Here is a 15,541-nt window from a genome sequence, read left to right on the forward strand (position 1 = left end):
GCTTTGTGAAATATTCTGTTACGGCAGTGAAAATTTCCCCAACAATTCATCTCACTCCAGTTATTGCTCAGTGCACAGGTAAACCTTTGATGAGGTTACAGTTCATTGGAAGTGTTGCGGGAATACTGAGGATATGTATACAGGACAGTACTTCAAAGAAGGGCCGTTTACCTGAGATAACTGATCCAGGGGCCTCATTTATAGAAAGTGCTTCAACGTAGTGATTTATAAAATTTCAACGTGAGTCGATTTGACCGTGGAAACGATCGTAACTCTATGTCGTGTATTGACCTTGTGTACGCACATTACCTACTGGTTATGCAGAGTTATTACAGGCATGTGAGCGCACTGCCTAAACTGTAATTCATGAATGAATGAATGGTCTTTATTGTCATTGCTATAGTACAGGTACCAAACAACGAAATTTAGGAGGGGTGGCTCCCCTGGTGCTAGGAAAGAAAAAAAAACACAAGAAGGGAAGGAGCTGGTTTACATAAATAAAGGCTATGTACACTATCCACTATACTATACTGTACAGATAGACGACTAGGGTTGTCATATTGCACATAGTGTTATTGCACATTCATTTGAAGTGTCGCAGTTTGCAGGCTAGAAATGTACATATTTGTGCCTCAGCACTACACCTGATTTTTTCAGTCCAGCAGCTGCCATCAATCCGTCCAGACTGTCCAGGGCCCAGAACCTAGGTCTTTGCTGTGTTCAGGGCCTGGATGGCCCTGGGGTAGAAGCTGTGCTTCAGTCTGTTTGTCCTTGCGGCCATGGTCCTGTACCGCCTTTTCGAGGACAGCCGGGTAAAGTGTTCGTACCCAGGGTGGGTTGGGTCTCTGGAGATCTTGGAGGCCTTCCTGAGACAGCGTGTGTTGTACAGCTCTTCCAGAGAGGGGAGGGGGGCGCCGGTGATCTTCTGGGCTGTTCTCACGACTCTCTGTAGCGCATTTCTCTCCGCGGTTGTGCAGCTGGAGAACCAGTTGCAGATGCCGTAGGTGAGGATGCTCTCCACTGCGCCGCGGTAGTAGGCCACCATTATCTCCTGCTTGATGTGTTCCTTCCTGAGGACTCTCAGGATGTAGAGCCGCTGTTGTGCCTTCTTGATGGTGGCTGTTGTGTTGTTCTTCCAGGACAGGTCATCCTGTATGTGCACCCCCAGGAATCGGAGGGCTGAGACTCTCTCCACGCTCTCTCCGTCGATGAGCAGGGGCTGGATCTCTGACTTTTTCCTCCTGAAGTCCACGATGATTTCCTGGGTCTTTGACTTGTTCAGCAGCAGGTTGTTAACCTTGCACAGCTTGCTCAGTTGCTCTACCTCATCCCTGTACGCCGCCTCGTCCCCCCCCGTGATGCAGCCCACCACGGTGGTGTCGTCTGCAAACTTTACGATGGAGTTGCTGGGGTGGACGGGGGTGAAGTCGTAGGTGTAGAGGTTGTAGAGGATGGGGCTTAGCACGCAGCCCTGGGGGGACCCAGTGCTGAGTCTGAGGGCTGTGGAGGTGTGGGAGCCCACCCGCACCCTCTGGGGGCAGTCGGTCAGGAAGTCCTTGATCCATGCACATATAGAGTGTGATAGTCCCAGGTCTAGTAGTTTTGTCACTAGCCTGTCTGGAAGGATGGTGTTGAAGGCAGAGCTGAAGTCCACAAAGAGCAGTCTCGCGTAGCTGTTTCCCCTCTCCAGGTGGGATAGAGTGGCGTGGAGAGTCGTCGCGATGGCGTCCTCTGTGGACCTGTGGGCTCTGTAGGCGAACTGGTATGGATCCAGGTTGGGCGGGAGGCGTGTGAGTATGTGGGCCCGGACTAGTTTCTCGAAGCACTTCATGATGATTGGTGTGAGTGCCACCGGGCGGTAGTCGTTTAGGCAGCTCACCGTGCTTTTCTTCGGGACTGGGATGATAGTTGAGGTTTTCAGGCAGGGTGGGATGGTGGCCTGGGACAGGGACTGGTTGAAGATGTTGGTGAAAACCCCGGCCAGCTGGTCGGCGCAGTCCCTCAGCACCCGTCCCAGGACGCCATCCGGCCCCGAGGCTTTCCTGGGGTCCACCGCCTTCAGCACGCGTCTCACTTCATGCTCTGTGAGGGTGCGGCTGCTGAGAGATGGAGAGAGTGGTGTTTGTGTTGTGGTTACCTCCGTACGCCCCTCGTCGAACCGGGCGTAGAAGGAGTTCAGCTTTTCCGCCAGCAGGGGGTCGTCCTCTGCGGCTGTGAGCCTGTTGGCTCTGAAGTTTGTCGTGCTGAACCCCCTGCCACATCCGCCTGGAGTCGTTGCTCAGGAAGCATTCCTCAATCTTCTCTCTGTGGTCTGCCTTGGCCTCTCGGATGCCGCGCTTTAGGTTAGCCCTGGTGGTGCTGTACAGCAGTGTGCCCTTCCCTGCGAGAAAGGCGTTGTCCCTCTCATTGATCAGTTTTTGGACCTTCCCAGTCATCCATGGCTTCGTGTTGGGGTAGAAGTGAACGTGACTCGTAATAAGATTAACGATGTTATCAGGCAAGAAAATCTGTTTAGTTCAAGATTTAAAGGGAACTGATGTTTATGATTGTATTTCAGTCTTCCTTTATATTCCTCCGGAGCTGTCATGCCCTTCAACATGCCTAACTTTTTTTTTAAACTTTTTTTTTTTTTTCCTTTCCTAACACCAGGGGAGCCACCCCTCCTAAATTTCGTTGTTTGGTACCTGTACTGTAGCAATGACAATAAAGTCCATTCATTCATTCATTCATTCATTCATAATGCGCTAAATTATACTGGATTTTTCTCCGGTGTCTCCGGTGTCTGGGAGTGAGCAGCCATATTTTCAATGTCACCTGATAAGAATAAGACCATTATTCATTACAGTATACATTTGCCTGGTTAGTTGTCATCAGCACTGAAATAAAAACGGTCAAAATCATCCCCATTCTAAAACTGACATCCCTTTCCATCCCTTATGTCATTTTATCAATGAACGTGGTATTACTGCTATTTCAACATTTAGTTTTGCGCATATTGAGTAATATGCTTATACTCAGTACTAAAGTTGTAAAAGAAAATCAGGGGAGGTGGTGGATTTGATCATATGAGGACAATTTTAGCATCCCCTCAGCGTCAGTGACTTCAGTGTCAGTGTAGTATATTTCTACTTAAACACACACACATGCATGGATTGTATAATAATGGGCCTGTATTCTTGCTTTTGGCTCTGTAAGATTCTACTGAAGATGGGGGTTGTATGACGACCATATGCTCAGGACACTGACTGTCCTTCTATGGTCAGCTGAGGAATGACTTCCTGGAATGACTTTAGGCCATAGTGACATCACAGGTGACTGCCCCCTTTTCACCCCTTGACCATCTCTAGTGAAGGTGATAGGCCATGGTCTGGGGTAGATATTTGCATACGAAAAGACATAAAGACCTTCACACAGGGGCAGACCGCCCTCTTATCCAGCCCAGCAGATCACCAGACCAGACCAGGACCCAGCTTTGATATCTGTATACTTTTGTACTTTAAATAAATAGTCTTAAACTCAGAATTGTTCTTTGATTCATAACCAACAAGGTAATACACCACAAAATGGCGAGCTGACCCAGTAGGCCTATAAGAGGGAATCTGCATTTGAAGACCACTAGCTAGATACAGGTAAAGGGGGAAAAAAAGCGCTATTTTTTCTTTAAACCGTGCGCAATAGCTGTGATTTTCAAACATTTCTTTGAGGCTAAAGAATCTTTTAATAAGTAATCTTGTTGGAATAGAAACAAATCTTTATTACTTTTACAAGGTTGGGTGGGGTTGGTGAGAGCCGGATTACGAAGTCCGTTTTTGTAATATAGTGATTTGATGGTAAGGAAATGTGATTTGAGTGTAAAGAGTATTATGGAATATCGTGTGTGTGTAAAATTGTGTTTATGGAATAAGTATTCCTAATTTGATAAAGTGTAATTAGACTGTGAAGTCTATTTTGTAAGAAAGAGCATTATTGTAGTAGATTAAGAAATCAAATCTTCAGAACTGTGGCCTAAGAGTGTGAGTTAGACCTCATTGTCTTTTGTGTGCGGAGAGAAAGCAGTGTTTCCTCAAGGAATTGTTACATTGGTGGCGGATAGCCCTGAACGCGCACGCGCGCTCAAAACAACGACCTCATTTTGGCCAAAAAGAAATAAATGAATATACAGAATATAAACTTAAGACTGACAGTCACATACACACACACAAAGATCATCAGCTATAATATAATACGAAGTAGGCCTACATGAGCACAAAAGCGGCTAACGTTACTGATTAACTGTTTACTGTAGTGCAGAGAGATGGTAGTCGTAGGCGGCGTATCAAATGACAAAGCTAAACGTTTAATGAAGGACATGAACGGTTGTCAACAACACACTCAAGCAGTAAATAGAACAGTCTAAACAACTTGGGTACTACGCACTCAACTGCGGACGGAACAATACTCTCAACCTATAGTTCCGTGCGTGAATTATGTCAACCCACCACATTACAGAAGTAAAATCACAGTCAGATGGAGCATTCGGTAAACAGCTGAGTATCAGCTGAGTTAAAGAAAACAAACTCTTACCTTTGATGACACCCACATCAGCCCTGTTTTCCCGTACTTCTCCCGTGTGTCTCTGAAGGTCCAAATGTTCCCTGAATTTTAGCTGTATGTTTTTCCAGCATGTAATTCCGTTGTCAATAAAAAAATCGTCTCCCCTTCTTTTCCCCTTGACAATCCTGTGTCGTTGCTAAAGTGACGGCACATAAGAATAGTTTTTTGACTTGCTAATGTCTGCTGATACACCAACACAGCTAGCCGATGCTGATGGCTCTCCCGCTGTAGTTGTAGTTGTAGCTGGTGGTGGTGGTACCCCGCCATAAACGCTGTTAGCTGATCCACCACCTAGCTTCTTTGGTCCTGCCAGCCATGCAGTTTCGGGTCGCTCATAGCCACTGCTAGCTTCAGCAATGTTTGAAGTGTTTGGGACATCTTTTTTCTTGAAAAATCCATCCATCTGTCGCTGTTTTTGTTTAATTTTTCGAAGAAGCTCTCTGGACTGCAGCTGCTCCCGCGTTAGCATTAGCATCCATCTTTTCTTCTCCCTTCTCACCGTCACGAGCTCAAATTACACTTGTCGGCCGATCTAACTCTTAACACTCACTTACAGGACTTCTGACACCATGTCGTGTTATTCTATTAAACATACACGTGAGTCCTTCTGTATTTCAATGTAAGTGTCTTTATTTTAACTCGCTCTGTAAGCTCTACAATACCGGTCTCTTGTTGTCTCGTCGTAACCTGCCCACCTGACCTGGGGGGTATTCCATCAACATCGCTAAAAGAAAATCCAGGTTTAGTCTGACAAGTCTCGCGAGAGTTCCTAAAAACATCCTGGCATATTCTGACAAGTCTCGCGAGAGTTATCCAAAATAAGCCAGGATTTTCCTTTAGCGACGTTGATGGAATACCCCCCTGATGTCACTACGGTGGCCTGTACACAATAACAATAATACCACAGTTCACATTTAGACCAATCAGGAGCCCTTGTGTCACGTCGTCAACTGAATGTTTAATGTCATTAATCTGATTTTGGATCAGCGGTTAGAGAGAGATGGGCGTGGATTTAGGTGCACTTTTAGTCAACATCCATTATAGTGCTGATCTAGGATCAGATATATTTTAATCAGCTAAAATGTTCAGATTGTTTATTTATTTATTTTGAACTTTTTTTTGTGTGGACTGAATCAATTAGTGGCGGACGAAATTCATTCGTGGCGGCCCGCCACCAATAAATGCATATAGAGGAAACACTGGAAAGGACACGCACAGACACGCGGCCTAAACTTCTCTTAGAAGAGAACGTGGAAAAAGCATATGCATTGTAGAATATTTGAATGAGATTTAATTTGGTAACTAATAGTTTAACTGCATTGAAAGATAATCGTGAAGTTGTTGTGTTGTGGAAATTAACATTATTGTGGAAAGCAAAGTATATGGTGTAAGATTAATCCCACAGGCGCGGTTTTCCCCAGAGGTAAGACAACGACTTGTAATACCCCACCCCCTCTGCCCTCTGGCCTTTTTTCTGTCCTCTTCGTTTTCAAATACGCGCGTTCACACACGCACGAGCGTCCGCGCTCGTACACAAATATATTCCTTCAGTCACGCGGCAGAAACGCCCTTGTCGAATAGGGGGAGCTGAATTTGATGGATTTCATTACTCATCTCTTACAGATAAAGATAAATCCATACACATAGATTGTAGTATTTATAAAGATAGAGATTAAGTGAATTGATCATCGGGGTATTTTAAATAGTTTAAAGATACGGTTAAACATTTATAGACTAGGAAAACAGAGGAGTTTACAACGCATTATACACCGGGAACGCGCGCATGCGCATTCCACACACAGAGAGCGCGGAGCTCAAAGGAGTACTCTCTCTTTCATTTCATCTCACTTTCATTTCAACCCCTCCCTGTGATAAAGTTGTGATCGCTGAATCACGAAAGTTTAAGCATTGTTTGTTAAAAGTAAAAGAATAGATTGTGAGTTTTAGGTAAGATTCAAAGATAGAGTCGTTCTGTGAGACAGCTGTTGGCTGTCTCCAGCACAACAGGATTTATGACACCCCAATAAAACGGCTCTGTGACTGTGCCTGCTTGCAGAATGCAAGCTTCCTTTACATTCATATATTGATGTTTGTAAATGACTGTTGAATTCATTACTTGTTAAATTACTAATTGGTTAAAAATAATAATTCAGATCATTCATTGTCTGTTTCACAAAACAATTGATTGATTCCACAGGTTTGATCAAATGTCGGTGACAATCTAATGAAAACCATTCAGAATAACCATTCTTTTGTTTGATATTTTGATAACAGCTAATTGACTTCACAGGTTTTAAATCAATGTATATGATTGTATAATGAGCAATTCTAACTAATCATTCATTCCTTTCAAAAAAGCAAGTTGATTTATTTACAGGTTGTAATTAATATTTGTAATTTACATCTTTTATTTTAGTTAGGTCATTTCCACAGCTTTTGATTAAGGAATAGCAGACTAGTTCCTATTTGATAATTGAGCAGTAAAAGGTTTTTGTAAATCAGTAAATACTTGGAGCGTGACCTGCCTTTGTGATTTGATAATTGTGTTGACCAGCCTTTGTAGTTTAATAATTAAGTTAACCTGAACTATAATTAGTATTGAATGAGCAATTAAGTGACACATATTCATAAACAAGAAGGAAAAAACATTTAAGTGAAAAGCACACACATAGATTACATTTAAGTTAAAACACACACATAGATTACATGTAAGTCAATAATACACAATACCACTGAAATCAATCCGTTGTTCTAGGTTGTAGTGACTGTGAGGACGGTTAATACAGTTAAAGTTAGACTAGCATCTGTTTAGCAAATAAGGCAATAGAGGAGGTGGGTTGTAAGAAAAGTACACCTTATTCAATTTACAGTAATTTCAGCTTATAAAGCATTTAGGAACCCATCAACTTAAGATGGGGGCAGATTCAAGTAAGATGTTAAAAGATATTAGTGAACATAGTGAAATATTGGCTACTTTATCCCCTATGGCTATAGTAGAAAAAATGAATCCTCTTGTTAAGGTAATTAGAAATGGAATAGTCGTTGGGCAGACATTGAACAGCCGTGGCCGAAAGAGGGCACCTTCGACTTACGAGTTATTGCAACTTTAGAGGTACTTATTAAAACCTATAAAGCAAACCAGAAAAAGGCAAAGAATAGATCAGAAAAACGCAGGTTAGAGTTAGCTATTTTAAAGCTATTTAAGGTAGAGGGGCAGAAAATAGCATTAGCTTGGAATGAGAAAACAGCACAAATGGGAACGGAAAAGAAAAATGAATTGGCCAAAACACTTGAGGAGAAATTGAACATTCCATTCACAAACATGTGTCCAGTCTCCAGTCCCCCTCCATATGCTAAGGCACTGGAGGACAATTCCCAGAAGAAGAAGAAGGAGCCAAGGGGAAAAGGGGAGGACAAGAGTGACAAGGAAGATGACAGCGAAGATGGCAGTGAAGACTCAAGTGATGACGACAATGCAGATGGAGGCTACAACGCTCAGGTCAGGAAGATGATAGCCACAGCCGAAAAGAAGGGTGGGAGGAAACGCCAAGAGAAAGCGGAAAGAGAGGAAGAAAGACACCACAGACGGCTGAAGGAGCAACGAGAAAGGGAGGAAGAGGAAGATTGTCATCGAATGTCATCAAATACATAAAAGAACTGTCCAGTGCTGATTCGGGGTAACAAGATAGAATATCATCCTTCGAATCATACAGATCTGTCTGAAGTGATAGAGAAACTCCCCGTTCTGGAGGATGGGGGGCACCCGTGGACAACAGAGGTAGACGTGAGACTGACAGGAACGCAAGCAGCGATGGGAGACCTGAAAAGACTCTTAGCTTTTATTGCAGGATTGGATACAATGCAGGAAATATTGATGAAGGCAGGACTTCATAGATATATCAATACATCAGTCTATGATTCAGAGCTCTTCGCAGCAAACAGAGGCAAGCTGTGGAAGGCAATCAGGGAAACTTACCCTACTCACGTTCACCCAGACAATATCATTGTGAAGCCACTAGGGGGAGATGAGAACCCCAGAGGATTTGTTGCCCGTGTGCACTCTCAATGGAGAAGTGTGACAGGGAAGGACGCTGAAGATAATCCGTTAGAAAAGGCCATGATCAGGGAAAAAATACAAGAAGGTCTTCCTACCCCAGTCAAGGATAAGCTAGCAGAAGTGGTGGGGCTACGACACATGAACAAGGCTGTTTATATAGATCACGTAGCGCATCAAGTGGAATTATATCGAAAGAAGATTCAGGTACAGAAGACACAAGACGAAGAGTCACTCAGAATATTGACTCATGTGCAATTGACTGAAGGCAAGAGAAACATAGAGGAAGTGCAGGCTTTAGCTCTACAGGTCCCATCTCAGCCACAGCAACAGCCACCTGGAGTGCAGACTGCTACTTACCAGTCATACTCACAGGGGCCACAAGGGGGGTATCCTGCTACCTACAAGCCATACCCACAGGGGCCACCAGGGGTGCAAGCGGTTCCATACCAGCCATACACACAGCCTGGCCAAGGACCACCACCAGGGGGATGGACAGCAGCAGGGAGGAAGATTCTAGGACCATGTTACCAATGCGGCCAGTATGGACATCTAGCCCGTACCTGCTACAACAGGCCCCAAGGGGGCGCAGGGGGGAGCCAAGGAGGAGGATATTGGCCTCCTGCTACACCTGCTCCAGGAGTGATGAACCCTTACGGAGGCCCAGCAGCTGGCCTATAGGGGTGCCCAGAAGATCCGAGTGGGAGGTGCCAGCTGGTGGTGACAAAGAAGCCTGAAGACGCCACGCACCTTCCTATGTCTGGAAAATATGTGAAGACAATCGGATTTGAGGGAATTAAACAGCTGATTCCTACAACTGAGCTTGTAGACTTAGAGTACAAGGGACAGAGAGCAACTCTGTCAATAATTGTGTCAGAACACACGCCAATAGGGCTGCTAGGGAGAGATGCTCTATGCCAATTGAACTGTACAGTGAAATGCACACCTGACGGCTGTCAGGTGACGGTGCCATCAGAAAACAGACAGCTGTCTGTCATGATGGACAACAACGCATCCATGGTGTATTGGGTGGGAGGGCTTAGCCCAGACCTAATGGAACCAGCAAGGATGTGGGACAATTACATCCTGACAAACATGTCAGGGGCCAGAAGGCCTACTGATCCATTGCATTGTACACTCCAGTATTTTAGAAATGCTGCAGACGCAAACCCAGATGAGTGGCTGAAGCATCAGCCAAAACAGGTACAGCTTAGCACAAGTTGTATAATCCTAGGCCCTCAGGGAGTGGCTATGAAGATAAACAGTGACACTTATCTAGATCAGGAGCATAAGGTTGAGGGTAGCATCCCACATGTGACACTTATGATATCTGAACACTATGAGCAGAAGCATTTAGGGGCAATGATGGCAGACTCAGAGAGAGCCAGATTTGTAACAACAAAAGAAAACCCTGCTATCTGGAGGAGCAGTGATGGACAGTTTACAAAACTGATGATCTCTGCTCAAGGAATGGGACATCCACACACTGTGAAGCTAATTAACAAGCCAATCCTTCCTGTACAAGCGGAAAGAGACCTCAGAGAGGAAATTATGCAGAATGTGCCAGCAGACCCGTGGGCAAATCCGTTAAGTAACACACCTCTGCCAGTGAAGAAACCTGATGGTTCATATCGTCTGGTACATGACCTACATGCTGTGAATGAGGTGGTCGTCAGCTACCCAACTGAAGTTCCTCATGTGCTGTTGACTCAGATTCCATCGACAGCCAGAGTGTTTAAGCATAGAACAGACCTACAAGCTTTGCCTTTAAAGGGAGCTGATATAGAATATTGGGTTGATGGGTCTTGTTACCGGGTAGGAGAAACTTTGTGCGCTGGGTATTCCTTAGTTAAAGCACAAAATTCAAAGTTTATTGTGGAACAGGCTGAGGCAGTTCCTCAGCCTTGCTCAGCTCAGTTGGCTGAGTTGATTGCCCTCACAGAAGCATGCAACTTGGGAACCGGACGGAGAGTGACAGTGTACACCGACTCTGCCTATGCACATAATGTTTGTCATTTTAATGGAGCCGTATGGAAGGGGCGGGGTTTTAAGAGAACTGATGGTACGCCTATACAGCACCACGCACAGATCAGGAAGCTGTTACAAGCCATGATGAAACCAAACGAATTAGCCATAGTGAAGTGTGCCGCACACAGGTCTGACTCATCACATGTCACACAAGGTAACAGGGCTGCAGATGATGCAGCCAAAGCCATTACAGGAGCAGACAAGGCAGGTAAAGTTCTTCTGGTCGCACATGAAGTGCAATTACAGGGCATGGTCACACTTGAGGATTTATTGATGTTACAGAGTAGAGAAACTACGTTAGACAAGAACGTTTGGCTAGCAAGGGGGGCAAGTCAGGATGACACAGGTCTGTGGAGGAATCATGAGGGGTTGGTTGTAGCACCCTCAGATTTATTAGGCATGTTAATACGGGAAGCTCATGGATTAGCACATGTGGCTAGGGGGGAGGTAAGACGCAAGATCACCAAGGAATATGGGTTTTGGAGTCCATATTTGATGGAACAGATTGACCATGCTTTAGGTCGATGTGGGGTCTGAAACAACATCAGAGTGGGTACACCAGTGGTGTCTGGGCATATCCCTACCCCAATTGGGCCACGGGTGGTGGACAGGGGGGTGGATGTACAGAGTAGGCAGGATGTTGTGCCAACAGGTGCCGAGGTTCCCAGAGAACCTGAGAAGGAGGAGCTACGAGGAGATGCTGTGGTGTTGCCAGAGCCAGTGGCAATGCCAGTGGAATTGCCAGTGGCAATGCCAGAGTTACAGCCAGTGACATTACCGGCAATGCCTGAAACCGAGGGGACAGTGGAAAGTTGTCCAGATGCCAATGAACCAGCAACAAACGAAGCAGAGAGTGTTGACAGTCTGGAGGTCCAGCCTGGGAGTGTCCAAAGCCTGGACACCTGTGCTACTGGGGATGCTGGCGAGTGCCTGCATCATGCTTCAGATGATGCTGAGGGCGACTCCCCAGACCTTGATCAGCGTGGGAGGGGACCAGACGACTGCCTGAACCTCAATGACACTGACAGACGACGACCAGTTAGGAAGAGATTAAAGACTATGCATAGGGTAGTGAAGCAGCAGATCAAAGGGAATGACGGGTATGGACAGCAGATGATAGCATGGCTGGAAACAGTCTTAGGGGCATGGGAAACTTATTTTGCTAAGATAGGAGCACCTATTATAGCAGACATGATTTTTGACTTTCTTAGGAGACAGGGCCTCATTGACTGTTTTTGGAAAATCAGTCACTCAGTCCACGTTGATGAACTTTTCAGAAGACTAGTCCTCATCTGAGGTGAAGATCTATGCATTCATGCTTTCCCTTTGTCCTGTGCTTACTGTTGGGGAATTATGTGTTATGATAACTGAATGTCATTATTTGTGTATTGTTTGTTTATTTCTATATCGTATGTGATTGATGTCAGTTGAGAAGTGATGTGGTGGTTATGCAAAGATAGGAAAGAAGTTCTGTTCCTAGCGCAACGAAGAAAAAGCTCCTGACTAGGAAAGGTTATCAATCTGAGACAGCGGTAAAGGTTGTTCTCCAACTGGGTTCAAGTGCTAGTAACCTCTGACCCTGAAGATGCAAGAAACAAGAAGACGTCGGTCGTTGGAAGTTTTTGTGTTTAAATGTGTATGATGTACTGTGTTTAGATTAATTTTGATTGTTATTTTTAGGATTTTTATTATTTTTTATTGTTGATTGTTTTATATTTGGTTTGTATGTTATCTTTGGTTGCTGGTACTGGTGCTGGGTTGGTCTGTGTTATTATGTTTCTTGTGTTGTGTGTTGGTGTAGTTTTTCTGTCTGTTGTTGTTTGTGTTTTTTGGTTTCTTAGCTGCAGTATGTGGGGTTTTGTGTTTTTGTTTTTGTTTTGTGGTCGTTTAATTTGGGTGTTCCGAGGGGGGAATATGTAGTATATTTCTACTTAAACACACACACATGCATGGATTGTATAATAATGGGCCTGTATTCTTGCTTTTGGCTCTGTAAGATTCTACTGAAGATGGGGGTTGTATGACGACCATATGCTCAGGACACTGACTGTCCTTCTATGGTCAGCTGAGGAATGACTTCCTGGAATGACTTTAGGCCATAGTGACATCACAGGTGACTGCCCCCTTTTCACCCCTTGACCATCTCTAGTGAAGGTGATAGGCCATGGTCTGGGGTAGATATTTGCATACGAAAAGACATAAAGACCTTCACACAGGGGCAGACCACCCTCTTATCCAGCCCAGCAGATCACCAGACCAGACCAGGACCCAGCTTTGATATCTGTATACTTTTGTACTTTAAATAAATAGTCTTAAACTCAGAATTGTTCTTTGATTCATAACCAACAAGGTAATACACCACATCAGTAACTTGTTAAAAATGTAATTGCATGTGTGCGTGCCCCATCGCACCTTGGAATAGCAGTAATACCACGTTCATTGATAAAATTACAAAGTATGGAAAGAGGGGATGGCTGTTTTAGAAGGGGGACGATTTTCCCCCTCAACTCGAGTGCTGCTTATAGCTACTGTAATAATATAATGGTCTTATTCTTATCAAGTGACATTGAAAACATGGCTGCGAACTCCCTTTGCGAACTCCCAGACACCGGAGAAAATCCAGTATAATTTAGCGCGTGGCCGGGCAAGGTCCGTTGTGGAGCGCACTTGGCATGTTGAAGGGGAGATAGACAGCTCCGGAGGGATATAAAGAAAGACTGAAATACAATCATAAACATCAGTTCCCTTTAAATCTTGAATTAAACAATTTTTCTCAGCTGATAACAACATCGTTAATTTTATTACGAGCCACTTGCATGAATTACAGTAGGCAGTGCGGCTCACATGCCTGTAATAACTCTGCATAACCAGTAGGTAATGTTCGTACGCAAGGTCAATACACGACGTAGAGCTACGAACGTTTCCACGGTCAAATCGACTCACGTTGGAATTGTATAAATCACTACGTTGACGTGGTTTTCTACATACGACACGGGTAAGATCAACATTTGATCTAAGTACTTTCTATAAATGAGGCCCCTGGTGTCATACCACAGGTCATGATGTGTATAGGAAAGTACAACCAAATCTTGTTTTCACCTGTAAGATGTCTATGTCTGTGTACTGTGAATCAAAACATGAATGTTTCACTGCAAGCTTCACGTTTGGTTGCTTGTGTGCTTTTCCCCTTGAAAAATGAACAACTTTTGTATTGATAAACTACAAAATAAATAATGTTGAAACATGAGTTTTGTGTGTATTGTGTTGTTCCTGATGGGAAACCGAAGTCATTCCATACTAATACTTAGTAGTGAGACCAATAAAGCGAGGGCACACACAATTCATATTTTTAATTATAAATTTATTACATAATATAACAAACATAGATCTCTGTGGTGGAGGTATCACAGTTGCAACATCTGTGGACTTGCCTCACCTCTCCCTTCCTCCCCTTCTCTCTATTGGTTCTCATAATGAAGAATAGTAAGACTATGCTTCTGTTGGTGGAAATCCAATGATACTGTACACGTTGTGGAGGATGTGTGTGTATCTTGAGGAGGGTGGGAATGCCTCCAATATTAGTGCATTTTCATTAAGAGTTTTCATCCATGATATTCAATATCCACTCATTTGGGATTTGAAATATCAGTGAGAAGCAAGTATAAACCCTCTCCAACTTTCCCTGACAACTTCAGGACTATCTTTGATTAAGCACAGCGGATCCCTATCACAGTTGATCAGCATGCATCCACTCTTAAGTAGGCTCTGAATAATACAAAGCTCTGTGAAGTGTTTGTACATCCTCTAATACTGACATGACCCAATGGCCATGATAACACGGTCTGGAGAAACACACCTATAGCACCAAAGTGAACGCCACTGCTCTACTCCAGTGAGTGACCTGACCCTTCATACGTTCACCACCTCCCTTTAAATCCAATTTGACTTGTCTCACCCCTACTGTTACACCCGAGAGTTATCAGTCTACCATGTTTTAGATGATGTTGGTATTTCAGCCATAGTTTCTACATAGAGCTATGACAGCACCCTGTTGCATCCTTCTCTCTCCTGACTGGATTATGAAAGCTATCACACCATTACTATCAACTATGGAATTGTGTTTTCTAAGGAATGGATTTTGTAACAGTACTCACACAGGGACTGATGGGCTGTATATGGAGTTGTACAGACAAATGTAGTACAGTCATAATACCCAGTAACTGCCAGAGGTGTCCCTGCTGACCAGAGCCTGTAGATGTTGGTGGTCAGTGATAACTCAGGGGGTCCAGAGGCGGGGGAGGTTAGATCTGCGAGGCAAGGCTGTGACATCGCTGTGATAGATCCACCATTTGAAACTTCACAGTGCAAACAAGGAGAAAATCGACAATTAAAGAAATACCCCTTTTAATGATGATAAGATCATTGGATCCAGTGGATTACCAGACCCTGATGGATAAAAAAAAAAAGTATACACCGCTGCCTCTCACCATATCGATTGTGCTTTGTTGATTAGAAAATAAGATGAAGTCAACCCTACAGAGATTTTTTTGTGTGAATGATGTGTCTGTTTCACCTCTCTTTCTCCTAGTCTCATGTTGCATCTGTCTCTGTGTCTCTGTGTCTCTGTGGGACATTTACAAAGGTATCCAACTATGGCTCCATTAATGTGTTTCTTTTTCTAACCAGAAAAGCAACTGGAGTCTTAACTGCACATGTCTTCAACATCTGTGTTTGTGTGCGTGTGTGTGTGTGTGTGTGTGTGTGTGTGTGTGTGTGCGTGAGCAAATCAATGTCAGCATTTCTCATGAGCAGATAGACAATCTGTATAACAACCCTCATCACAGTTAAACCAAGCAATATTTTGAT

Source organism: Nansenia antarctica, assembly GCF_963989245.1.
Source record: "Nansenia antarctica genome assembly, chromosome: 9".
NCBI lineage: Eukaryota > Metazoa > Chordata > Actinopteri > Argentiniformes > Microstomatidae > Nansenia > Nansenia antarctica.